The following is a 13,364-nucleotide window of genomic DNA, read 5'->3' on the forward strand; positions in this document are numbered from 1 at the left end:
TTAGCAACAAAAAAGGAAATTCTGGAATTTAATTAAACCATAACTCAAAAACTCAAACCTTAGCCTTTACGTTCAGCCTTTCACTCCTGTAACAATGATGTCTCTATGTTAAAGCCATAGCTAAAGCTGAAATTTTCACTGAACCAAAAATCAAGTACTGAGTTACCCTTTCCGACTTGTAGTAAAAGCCAATATTTTACATAATATACAGAGCCTGAGTTTATATTTCATCAACCCCCACCTGGAATGTCACGCTATCCTCTATTTTTCTTCTTTGGGGCATTCTTACTTACCTACCCAGAAACAAAATAACTGTGATTTTCAGCAAGCAGGAAGCCAAGTCTCAGGCACACTTCCCTCGGCATTAAAGGGACTACACACATTAGCAGGCAAAGAGCCCAGGAGCTGCTGCAGAGAATTTATTTATACCCATTTGGAATTTCCTGACCAACTAGCAGGCTGCTGGCCACGGGGTTTAATCCCAGGACTCTCGGCGTCAGTGAGACAGCAAAAACTACCAACGAACGAAACTGCTAGCAAGGATCTTAAACACAAGAGATGAAGACTTCTCCCAAGCCCCCCTCTGACTTTTCAAACTAGACTACATGAAATGGAAACCCAGAAATGCAGCTGTAAACGTGCTAATTCTAGGAAGACTTAGACAGAAAATGATCCCATATTCTTCCCGCCGACTTATTCCCTCCCCCGAAAAACTCTCCAGGGCTGAGAAAGGCTCACTGTTATAATCTGAGCTCTAACTCAGCAGCCCTCTTATGAAGGAAATGATTCAGTGTTATTCTGAACCCAGGCTAGGCTGAAGGCAAGTGGTTTCTTCTCTTGGTGTTTTTTTAGTGTATTCTTATATAATGCAACATGCAATTTGAAGGCTAAAAACACTCCCATTTGTAAACCACAGACACAAACTTTTCTTTCTTTAAAAAAAAAAAAAAACCCTTATATATTTTATCCAATTTAGATCATGTGACTTTCTAAAACACAGAATTAGTTCCCAAACACATTCTGTTTTAGGGTGATAATATCTTTGAGCAAACTTTAGTTTCTGTTAAAAAGTCAGTAAAAATGATATGCCCCTCTAAGAAAGAGAAAGAAAAAGAAAAGTTTCTTTTAAACCGTTCATCACCTATGCCTAAAGACACTGAGTAAATCTGAATCTAGAGGAACAAGATTTACTTAACTTTGTCTACAGGACAAACAAGCAAAGCCAGTTCTAAACAATAAAGCAGAGATTAACAAAGATTAGGGATGACTCTAAATGGCCTGCTTTGTAAAGTTCAAAACGGCGACAGCTCTGTGGAGAGAGACAAACTTGACAAGAATCCACACTGGATTTGCCTAGCGCGACTGGTTCGCTTCAGTGTCTGCACCCCTCCCCCACCCACGTCACTCTATCTCTCTTCCCATTCCGTTCTCCCCATAGACATCTAGTGGCTGGACACCTTAAGTGATTATCTTTGGGACAGACATTTTTCTGTGTGAAACTACAAAGATTAAACTTTTTAAAGACGTTGTGGGACTTATTTAGGTTTGTCTTACACCAAATAAATAAACTGATTCAAAGGGAAATAAACTTAAGAACAAAGTGCCAGATACTTTGAAATACAGGGTCTAAATAATTCCAAATTATTTTACCCAGTAACAACACCCTTAGAGAAGAGATTTGAGGTAGGCCTACTTTTATCTTTTTAGGACTTACAAAAACATTACTGAGATATTAACATATCATAAAATTCACCTATTTCAAGTATGCATGAGTTTTAGTGAATTGTGCATCTAACATCACAATCCAGTTGTAGAAAATGTTCATCGTCCTTAAAATTCCTTTGGGCTTTTTTCTATCATTTGCTTGTAACAGAAATTTTCTCCTCTGTACTTTTGAAAAATTCTGGTATTATTTAGTCCCATTATTATATTCCATACTAGGTATCAATATCAAAATATGTTCTTAAGAATTAAACTGAGGAAAGCATGAGAATGTCATGTTTCTTAATCCTGCAAAGAAAAATCCTGCTATATTTTTATTTTATATTACATTGTGTTATGGTAAGAACAGAGCTTATTTTAAAAGCAGTTGAAGATAACTATCTTCTGTGTATGCTTCTGTGAAGGAGAGGTCTAGCAGGAAAAGTTACTATGCCAATAAATGTCTAGTCCTTTTACAGAGAGAATGACAAAGGCTGGAATGGGAGAAGAATTAAAAATAGGAGCTCCTTCTGCCTGGAAACTGTCAGCTACTAAGGTTCCCACTGTAAGGAGAAAGACACACCTGTCTGCCTTTACTGTCTTAATTTATGTACACAAGAAAAAGCCAAATGCAGTCAGGGAGGATGGAGGTGAACTCAAGTGACAGGTGGAATTGGCAGAAACAGTGACTCCCAGTGAGAAGGAAGGGCTGGCTGAGTACAATGACAGTCCTCCTCCCTGGGTGGTGGCTGCAGAGTTCTGAGACTGCAGTCAAGCATATCTGAACCTCTTCTTCTTTAATTCTTGCTGAACAGGACCATTGCATCAAGACTTTTTCTCAGGAGTGCCTGACCTCAGGTCTAGAGATAAAACCAAAGTTAAACGAAGTAGTGAACGGTAACATTTTTGGACATCTTAAGATGCTATATATCCTGACATACCCTGAATTTACTTTCCTCCTCCTCTCTTTGATTTCTTTATTTTTTTTAATCCCCACCCAAGGACATTTCCCCATTGCTTCTAGAGAGAAACATTAATGTGAGGGAGAAGCATTGAATGGTTGCCTCCTGTATGTGCTGAGACTCTACGCGCCCAGACCATATGCGCTAGGACCGGGGAATCGAACCTGCAACCTAGGTATGTGCCCTGATCAGATATTGAACCCGCAGCCTTTCAGTAAGAGGAACAATGCTCCAACCAACTGAGCCACACCAGCCAAGGCCCTCTCCTTGATTTCTTAACACCATACCAGGTCTCAAATGCACCTGGGTTATCAGTCTCGCAACAGACTCCTGCCCCCCCCCCCCCCCCCCGTCTTTCCCCACCATCCACTGTGCACAGTTCTGGACCGCACTCTTCCAAGTGCATCATTACATATATGAACTCATTTAATCTTCACAACAACTCTGTGAGGTAAGTATGATTATTGACAGTTCACAGCTGAAGCTCATGCTACTCTACTGCTGCTGCCTACTCCACTGCTATACTGATGTTACACAGCACGGAAAAGCCACACACCAGGCAGTCTTTTGTGTAGCCCTTAAGAGGGCAAAGAAAGCTGGGGAACGGGGAGGGAGCTGACGTTCCTGGTGGGTAGGGAAGAGAAAGAGCATACTGTTTCAATGCTTTTGCTTGTACTGTTCCTTCCCCTTCTGTTGTACACCCTGCACCAAACCTTCTCAGACAAAATTCTTCTAGTTTGCAAGGATCAGCTAAAATACCAGCTCTGTCTGAAGTTGTCTTTTATCTTCCCAGCCATCTCTTCTATCGAGGCTCTCAGACCAGCCTGATTTTCTGTTCCGATTTGTGCACATCCCTTACCCCCTTGCAAACTTACAGGAGCTCTGTCTTCTTCATCTCAACGATAGCACTATAGGTGCCCAGGACCCAGTCAGTCAATGTCATTTGGAGTGTTTGTTTCCTTTTAAAGAGCTGTACGAAAAGGTCAAGGACTCTGAGCCCATGTCCTCATTTTACAGCTGAAGCAGGACACTGGCCCAGAGGAACGAGGGGACTATCGTCACCCTTGCTGTTCCAGGTGAAGGTGCCAAGGCTGGAACCTCCCAGAGCAAGGGCCCCAATGCCACAAATTCTCAACCCCACCACATAATCCTATGGCCTGGGACTCCTTCTAAAAATGCTGAGTCACCCCCATCCCCACCCCACTGAATCAGAATCTCCTGGGGTGGGGCCAAGGGCATCAGCAATTTTAGAAGCTCCCCAAATGAGTCTATGCCACAGCCTGGGATAAGAACCTGGGCTTGAAACAAAGCAAAATCTGCAATCAAAATGTGTTCTTCCTTTAGGCTTCAAGGAAGCTGAGAGCCAAACTGGGGGTAGCCTTTAAGTGATTCAAGTACTTTCAGGGTCCAGATTCAAATACCTTTTGAGTCCAGGCCAGTAACTGGAAAGAGGGAGTCTAGAGGGAGCTAGGGAAGATCAGAGAGAACTTGTCCTTTCCAGGTGACTGGGGCCCGATGGAAATACATACCCAGTGATGTGACTGATCTTTTGACTTTTCAAGAGAAGCTGAAGACATAAATAATAAAATATTTTAAAAAAGAGAAAGAGAAGCTGAAGAAATCGGTATTTTATATGAAATTACCTATTTTAAAAAATTTTGGCTATTAATTCAAATTAAAACGAAGCTTTGAGTTGGTCAAACAGAACACACCCATGCCTCAGTGTGGTGCCTCAGTGTGGCGTCCAGCAAAGGCTTCATGATATTCATTTGGGATCCAATTTTATTCTTGTTCCTGTCCCTTTTCTTTTCCCACTTTCTCAGTGGCCAACTTTCTTTTTTTCATTTTAAATTCTAAGAGTCCTTGCTGAAACGAACTATAAAACAAATTAGAAAAATAATTTTAGTTGTGGTACATACTAACTTAATCTCTTATGTTTTAAATTTGTCTCTTTTACTACTAAGAATTTTCCTTTACAAAATAAAGACAAAGGCAAAAACCAAAGCAGCAGCCCAGGATCCCTACCACCATTTCTTTCACAGGTAAACAATGTGCAAACCCCCTACCTGTGTGTATTCATCTTAAAAAGAACACACTGAAAGCAGGATGCTCTGTTATCACTTTCAAAGAGGGCTGGAGTTGTTTCTGCTGTACTTGAGACTGCTCCCCCAACCCCTACAGAATTCAAAGCCCTTATCATGCTACTTCACCCATCTTTTCTCAGACTTCCGATGGGGTGTGACACCAAAAGCAGGGCGTCTAAGGTGACCACAGGGAGGAGGAAAAGTGGGCGTAGTTCCTGTCCTTGTCACCACAGCTGTGTCTCCACCCACAACCATCACAACCCAAGGGGCTGACAGGACTTGCAGGGAATTACAGGGACAGGTCCGGCAAGGGCTCCCAGCTCCTTCTTGTCGTGTTAGGTGTGTACAGCACTGGCTGTTGGAAGAGGACTCCTCCTGTGCCCGACTGGCTTAGAAGAATCTGCTCCTAAGACTTAATGCCAGGGCGTTTTTCCAAGGAGGGCCCACAGTCCACATGAAGGGTGTGTGCTGCAGTGGAGGTGTGTGATTCTAGTCAGGAGAGTTAAGTTAGGAAGAGGATGCTACGAATGGTGGACAGTCTTAAAAGGCCAGAAAAAATCCTGCCTTCATTTTGCCTTATTAAACATTTGCATTTCTCCAAACATATTTAAGCCTCAACACCGTAGTCGCAATGGATTTATACACATTAGCCTTTCTTTTCAGTCTGGGTTGCCCCAGGATTATTACTTTCCTCAAATTTAAATAAGAGACTCGTACAATGTTTTTACCTGAGACTGGAAGTCAACATTTAGAAAAGCCAAATAAGAAAATGAATTAGAATGTGAAGTCTAATAAGGAAATGAAAACTTTAAATTAGATTACCACAAAGACTAGAAAGGCTGTAAAGAATAAGTGGTGATAATTATTTCTTCCCATCTAAAAGGACTGACAGATCTACAGAAACGTTCCCAGAAAAACCGTGGGAGAGAGAAAGGTAGACTAACCGGCCACACTCCCTCCTAAGCCTGAGAGTTCATCATCTCAGGTTCTCACCCACAGTTTCAACCACCCACCAAACCAGACTAGTTAAAGGGCCTGGGACCAAAGAAACCAGACAGAGTTCCACCTCCTCTCACTCTGGTCAGGTTGCTAACAAGCCCAGAAAAAAGAGGAAAGAAAGAGGCCATGGGAGCTAGAGAGAACTTTCCAAATGGCCTGTGACAACACCCTCCCTGGACAACCTCATTATATCTGGTCACCTCTCCCTGGAACCCAAAGCATTGAACAGATAGTATCATTTTAAGCCTACCTGGAAGCATGTGATGGCAAGAAGCAGATGCTACAACTCCCATTTAGTCAGAGATAAGAGGAGGAAGAGAGCAAGCATGTGTGACAAAGTGAAAGACACCTGTTCCTTCAGAAAAAATATCCAGGAGAACAGGCTGGGAGAAAACTGCAAAGAGCCTAACAGTGTAAGATTGGCAACTGGCAGGGCTCAATTCTATCCCACCAGACCCTCAAGTAGGCACTGTGCTGTGGTTTGCTCTGCATTAGATGCCCGGCATTATGCCAGCACCAGGTTGGTGTGCTGTGTTTGTTGAACACTGAGCATGTCGATTCTATGTTGAGCACTAGGCAAGCCACGATCGGCATACCAAGGTGAAGATGACATGGCCTCTTCCCTCTTAAAGACCTCAAAGCTTACAGAGCAGTGAGACACACGACTATAACTCTTAACTAAAAACACGTGATGGCAACTATTTTATAGGATACAAAGCTCTCTAGGAATAATGAAGAGGAGGGGGTGACTTTCCATTGGGAGTATCTGAGAACACTGGTTAGAAAAAGTTGAGAGAGGAAGCAGGACCTGAAGGATAAGAACTTATATTAATAGCTATTGGAAAGACATCCAGATCAAGAGAAGAGTGCTCTGAGCAAAGCCATTAAGAGGGCAACAGGACAGAGAGGGGCTGGGGAACAGCAGCTGGGTGAGGAGAGGGTGTAGAAGTCCCCACCTCCTCCACAACTCTTTGGACAGAGCTGCAGTCTTGCGACCTGGAGCCATAGAGAGCTGGGAAGGCCCACCATGATTTCTGCAAGCATCAGGATTGAAAAAACAGAAATAAACTCTGAATTCTATCAAAATAGGGCCAAAAACAACAGCTCAGAGTTTAGAAGAAGAAACAGAGATTCACATTAGTGAAAGGTAAAATGTCTGGAGAGAAAGAAAAAAATAACAGAAGTATAGAAAGCTGAATGATCCTTAATCTTGCCAGCCATTCTTAACAAAACAAAGTCACAAAGTAGTGAGAATAAGGCACAGACAGACCGACTTTCACAGGCCCTCAGAGTTGGTCCATTACACAAAAGGAGGAAACAGCTGCCTTTCTGCTGAAGAGACTTCTGTGCAGTCATTTAAAAGTGAGCTACTGAATGAATGAACTGGCTGAATTGAAGTATTTCTACAGAGTTTTGAGTCATCCCTTCTGGGAGTCCCCAAAACGACACCTGATTTAAATTCACCACTATTTGGAAAAGTTCCTTTCTTTTTTTTATCAGCGAAGTGTCCAGAGGATAGAACACCAAAGAATAACGCCCCAGAGGAAAAGCCCCTACCTCTAAGCCCCATTTACCTTTCTGAAGATTTTCTGGTCTTAGGTTTCTTCACTTAAAATCAGCATCCTGAGATGGCCTAAGTCCCAGCAGCTGTTTTCCAGTGCCCAGAGAACGCCTGTGCACCCCTCGCCAGAGAATCCACAGCGTGTGCGCGCACGCGTGCGTGATGTGCAGGAGAGGGTAGAAGGCAGTGCTCAGGGCCTGCTGGGATTCCTTACGGGACAAGCTGACAGAGCCTGTGATGTGATGTGACTGTTTCCCTTCACACAGCCAAAGAGCCGTCCCTGGAACAGACTTGGAAGCCGTGGAAATCGTAATGCTAATGGAAAAATCTGGTGGCACAGGACTTTGGTGTTTTGCAATTTTTTCCTGTAGGCTGCACTGCTGGAATGGTCTGACATGCAAACCGTTCCCTCCTCCCCTCCTGGCTTACAGACTTCCAGGTCTCCACCCCAGTGTGCTATAAAAACCAGTGTATCATCCGTCTGATTCACCCCTGGAAGAGGCGGAGTCCCAGTGTGGGCACAGGCTGCATAAAGCCAGCAGGTATTCTGCCTTCTCTGCCAGGTCAGTGGAAGACAAATCAGTCTTTGTCCTCTGGTTGGAGGGGAACACGCCAAACGGGCCACCTCAAAAAACATTTCCCTGGTGTGTTCCTGGTTTGAATAAAGCACCCCAGCCACTCAAATCTAAAATCCTGGGGAAAAGGAAATAAATGAGCTATGTACCTTGGTGGGCATGTGGAAGTAGATGAGGGGGATACTGAGAGCAGAAGAGAGTGAACTTCTTCAGGTTTTAGTTATAAAAATGTAAGAGTTGATGCACATGACTAGGTTTTAACATAGTAAGCAGCTGGATTATGAATTATTAGAAATATCTCATCTGCCTCCCTCTTTTATATTTGTATCTGAGAATATTCTCCCCTTTTTATTTCCAGGAGACTCTTAAAATGTGCCTACTGGACAGAAACACTAAAATTGTCCTGGGGCCATGAATAGTTGATGTAAGAGAAGAGAGAACTCAGAAAAATGGGCAGGGATGGGAAAACCTGGTAGGACAAGCTGAATCAATGTTTTCACAAAAGTATTTGCAAAGCTGATGGGATTTATCAACTAAACCAAACATTATGAGACTAAATTTAGAAAATCACATGACTATCTCTTGACTTTACCCGACAGAAATCAGGTCCAAAACACAAAAGATCCCTCAGAAAGAAAACTTTTCCAATGAAATAAAATCATGAAAAAGAACCTACAATAAACTTAGTACTTGTGACTATGACTAGCTAATGGCTTCCACAAACTACTATTCTAGTACCAGCTCCTTTAAATAAAGGTTCACAAGGTCAAATTGTAACCATGTCCACAACCTTTGATCCAGCTGGGAGAAATGTCACAAAACACTCAAACTGGCTTGTCACAAACAAGACGGAGTAAGAGTGGTACAAAGGTTTAACTTTCAGGGTAAGAACTAATCCCATGAATCCAACCATTTATCCCTTGGCCCAGTTCTCCCTCATGTCTATAGTTTTGCTTTTCTATCTGTTGGTCAGAAAGGCCTTCTGAATGGTATAGAATAGTATTGAATGTGAATTTTCAGCCATGGCTCACTCCAAAAACTGCTAGGATTAGAAAGCTAGTCACTATTTAAAAAAAAAAATTTTCTCAAAATAATGTCATACTTATTTTTAAGTTGAGAGATCACTAAAGTTATATATACCAATATAAACGAGCTGCACAGCTTAAAACTTCTCATTTTCAGGCTTCATAATGAATTGCAACCCAAAAGCAGAACCAGGCTTAGTCTCTAAAACACCAACATACTTTTCCTAAAGCATATGGAAATGAGTAAATCAGTTACAGCTCACTCCAAAAATATCCAGCATAGAAGCCAAAAGAGGAAAGAGAGAAATCAAAATTTTTTTTTGTTAGAATTTCTGGAAGTGTTTGAATGACTCCTATTAAATCTGATTACTTGATTGGGTCTTCCTTGAGGCTTTTATTAGAGAGGCCTACTCGTTGCAATTTTAATTAAAATCCGTTGCCAAGAAAAGAGCAAGAATTTACTACTTATGTGAATTTGGGAAGTATGCTAATATTTGTCATGCCAGATCAAAACAAAGTTTTTTGTTTGTTTGTTTTTTTGTTTTTAAATAGGAAAGGACTCCAAAGCAGAAACAGAGCTTTAGTCACTCATTTCCCAAGCCCATACAAACCTTTCTCAGAAACTACACAAAGGAGATAAACTGGAATTATCCAGGACACAGGAAGAAGGCAAACTGGAAAAAGAAGCTAATGGGCTATACTTCTGATGGGCTGAGCTAGCCCACCCAAGTCCTTCAAAAAAGAGAGGAAGTGCAAAATCAGAAAACAACGCCAATACTCACGATGGGACGCCTGTGGGGGAGCAGGGCACAGGACGTTCAAATCCTCGCAGGAAGAGCTGTTTTAATCCTTGGCCTCTCTGGGCAGTCTTAGAATGGCAGGAACAGCTCTACTTCTTAACACAGGGAATCTCCCTCCTAGGCTTTAATTTTGTGTTTTTTCTTTCTTGTTGGCACCCACAAAGCCATCTGGGCAGAAGTTTCCAACTGAAGAGTACGTTTTTTTGCCCAGCACCCAGATTCTGCCCTTCCTACCCTCAAGAAGGCTGGTACTTGCTGGAAGATAAGTCATTCTTCCTCCGCTTAGCTGGAGAGCTAATAGCCTGTCTGAAATCTGATGCTTAACCCTTACAACTTGCTCAAGGTCTGGAGCAAGAAAGCTTATAAACCCAAGCCTTGTAAACAGGCAAGCCCCAATTAGGGAAGGACCCTTCAGAACCCTTGAGGGGGCTGGATAAATTCTGGGGTTTTGTTTAGCCAGACAGGCAGGACTCTGAAACCCAGGGTGTCTATTTGTAGGCATTTCAACAGTTAGGAAATTCAAATATAACTACGTCTTACTTAAAAATATATAACTATTTTTTCATACATTATCACTATAAGAAAATTATTGCATTTATAAACTTCAGTGTAAAACTGGCCTTCAATAAACTAACAACAGCTTTTTTTAAAGTTGAAATGCACAATCTAATCAAATTCAATTATTAAATACATCAAATAATAGGGTGAAACAGCATGACATACTAAATGCATATAAGGTATATTAGATATGTTTGTTGATTTGTCTTTATAAAATAATTCATACTAAGAAAACATAACTTATAACCCCTATCACAAAGGACATTTTAGTCTTAACCATTCTAATTTTGGATTTTATAAATTTTCTGAGATTACTATTTTCCCTTGATCTGCTTAATCAGAACTTTATAGACACCACACTTCTGAGTTTTAATGTCAACAGAATACCTTAAACAAAGAAAAAAGACTCCATATTGAACTTCTCTGGCTTAGCCATTAACTGCGTGAGCTGGACAAATAGTTTTTGTCATCTGAAAGTAGGGCATGGAGGTTGGACAGGTCAAACCTAATAGACCCCCTCCTCAAGCTCTTCCAGGTGTATGTTCCGCCCTCTCAGCTCTTCTGCTACACCACTCAACACACCACTTAGGAGAGAACGCAAAACACAAGTATGAACACACATTTAATCCCTTTGAAAACTGAATCAGGAGACCTGGGAAGGTGATGACAGGTACCCACAAACAAAAGCAGCCCCAGTTTCTAATCAGCTCGCCCCTCTGCCTTTGAACTAATGCTAATGCAGATGACAAGTCTAGGACTCACCACCAAGAACACACCACCTCTGCTGTGCTCCAGGACTTTCTTTACAGACGGTCTCAGAAAACAGCAGGTTAGTTCCAGCCAGACCAGTCAGTGCAAACTGGTCTTGTACTTGACCAACAGCACACAATTCCTGCTGTCAGGGTCACCGCAGTGGGCTCAGAGTTCTGTTTGAGAAATGCCCAGAAAAAATATTTACACAACCGAGAGTGGGCTGCACTGTACTGCAGTGCTCCACCTACTCTGCCGGGAGTCTCTGGCTCGGTCTGATCGACCAGGGCTATCAGTGGCCTTTGTACTTCATTGAAGATCAGCATGGAGACAAAACCTGGAGCCAATAACTGACTAGGGTCACAAGGGTTTTATGAAATGCATTATATTAATTTAAAATGACAACCACATTTTAATGCTATTCTATAAGGGCTTTAATAAGTAAATAATGTATTTGTCTAGAAAACATATGTATTTAGGCGATGAAAGAGAAATAGCAAGAGAGGGGGAAAACTGCAATAAACAAGCAAAGGCAAGTATTAGCAAAAATAAAGAAAGTCACTCCATAATGCTCATCTATTTATTTCATTTACTTGTGAAATTCAAGACAAGAATACAATTCTTGGCCCAATGTCACAGAATCTGACAGGGCCTGGAAGGATGGCACCTGTACAGGTATTTATTAGACCAGGAGCGCAAGACAGAGAGAGCAGAAGTGATATCCTCTGACATCTGACCAGCACTTTACAGCTTAAAAAGTGTTCTTTTTAGGACTATTGTTTTACTTTTTCTCACAACAATCCTGTGAAGAAGATAGGACGGATATTATTATCTTCATCTGACAAATAAGCTACTTATTATTTGGCTTCTAAAGAGATTCTAAGCTATAATTAAAAGTTTCACAACATTAATTAGTGTTTAGAGAGGTATCAATCAGTGCCTCCAGTTTACAACATGATTCAGAAACTTGGAAACAGCTGACTGTCCCCATCCCTAAACCTCAGAGACACGGCAATTTACCTAACCAATGACCCCATGTACTGCCTCATTAGCTATAAGAGAACAGACATGATCAATTTATGATGTTCATACTCATTACATTAACAAATGACATGAGGATACTCTTAGTAATACCATAATAACATTTTTTAAGTTACTAAAAGCAAAACTTCGGAAGTCAGATGACGGACCCGGGGAAAAGAGGTAAGCTGACAAATGCGTGATACTGACAGGGCCGCCTGTGCCGTAAAAAAGAGATGCAAGGGGTTGCCAGGTTTAGCAAATAAAAAAGAGACACACAGTTAAATTTGAATTTCAGATCAACAAAAATACTTTTAAAGTATAAGTGTGTCCTCTGTTTTATCTGGAGACTCCATCCACAGGAGACCTTAACTTCCACCAGAAGGTGAGATTCTCGCGGCCTATTTTGCTCAGTGCCTAGAACAAAGCCGGACACGCTGCAGGTGCTCAGTGATATTGTCCACGTACTAGTACCGTGTGTTTCTTAAGCTAAGTGGTAGATATGTGGTGCTTTTTATAGAACCTTTACGCATTTTGTATGCCTGAAATGTATCATAATAAATTTTATAAAGTACAGTTATTAATGAATTGCTCTTATTTTCAAATCAGCACCTTTAATCCAATCTCACTGAAGGACTCACAGGGGAAGTCAGAGTATAAAAGACTCGTGACTTGTCCTTTTCCCAATTTACACTCTAAACTGGGACGTGAACGTGGGGTGATCAGTCCTCAGATGGTTTCTGTAGCCCAGGGCACAGTATGCTCAGGTGGTGTTTTTTTCAGCTGCTCTACTTTTGCTTTTGCTTTATTCCTAAGACCATGAACAGTGCCTCTTGTGCTGTTCTTGCCAATGCCCTGACCCAATTGCACAAGGGATTTCTCCTCATGTTCTAGGGAGCCCAAAGCTGTGATTTTTTCAGGGGGGAGGGTGGGAGAACCCCTTTTAGGCATAACACATCTAGGGGAAGTATAGTTTTAAAAAGCATACTTAATATTATATTTTATCTTTGGAAAAATGAACAAAAAACATATAATTTACCCCACATTTAAAACTCCTCAACTACCCAAATAGTTTATCTTTTTCTCATGGGGAAGATTAGTAACCAGCATTCATTAGCTGCCACAAAGCCCTCTTCATCCCATCTTAATCTGGCACCTGTAAATGCTATGTTAATTACATTTCAAAATAGTATATTTATAACCAGCATACACTTTTACATTGTTTAAATTTGGCTTAAAAAAGAGTTAAAATGATTTTTATAAGGACAATCTCAGCTATGCGAAATATATAAAATTTAAATACTATATGCAACATGAGCAAAACATTTA

The 13,364-nt window shown here is 41.3% G+C and overlaps 1 protein-coding gene and 1 long non-coding RNA gene across 4 annotated transcripts in view; both read right to left on the reverse strand.

Annotated features, from left to right (window-relative positions):
* The window catches only part of KANK1 (KN motif and ankyrin repeat domains 1), a 130,021-nt gene that overhangs the window by 44,369 nt on the left and 72,288 nt on the right, over nt 1-13,364 (reverse strand). The window lies entirely within an intron of this gene.
* LOC150013105 (uncharacterized) lies at nt 2,228-7,781 on the reverse strand. 2 transcript variants are annotated; one of them, XR_016510546.1, is made up of 4 exons: nt 7,321-7,765; nt 4,376-4,539; nt 4,193-4,230; nt 2,228-2,561 (listed from the first exon to the last, which is right to left on the reverse strand). It is a non-coding gene; the product is annotated as an uncharacterized LOC150013105 (long non-coding RNA). The 2 variants fall into 2 exon arrangements; XR_016510545.1 differs by lacking the exons at nt 2,228-2,561; nt 4,193-4,230 and having other exon boundaries at nt 4,277-4,539; nt 7,321-7,781.

Source organism: Furipterus horrens, unplaced genomic scaffold (assembly GCF_987537825.1).
Source record: "Furipterus horrens unplaced genomic scaffold, mFurHor1.1.pri manual_scaffold_4, whole genome shotgun sequence".
Taxonomy (NCBI): domain Eukaryota; kingdom Metazoa; phylum Chordata; class Mammalia; order Chiroptera; family Furipteridae; genus Furipterus; species Furipterus horrens.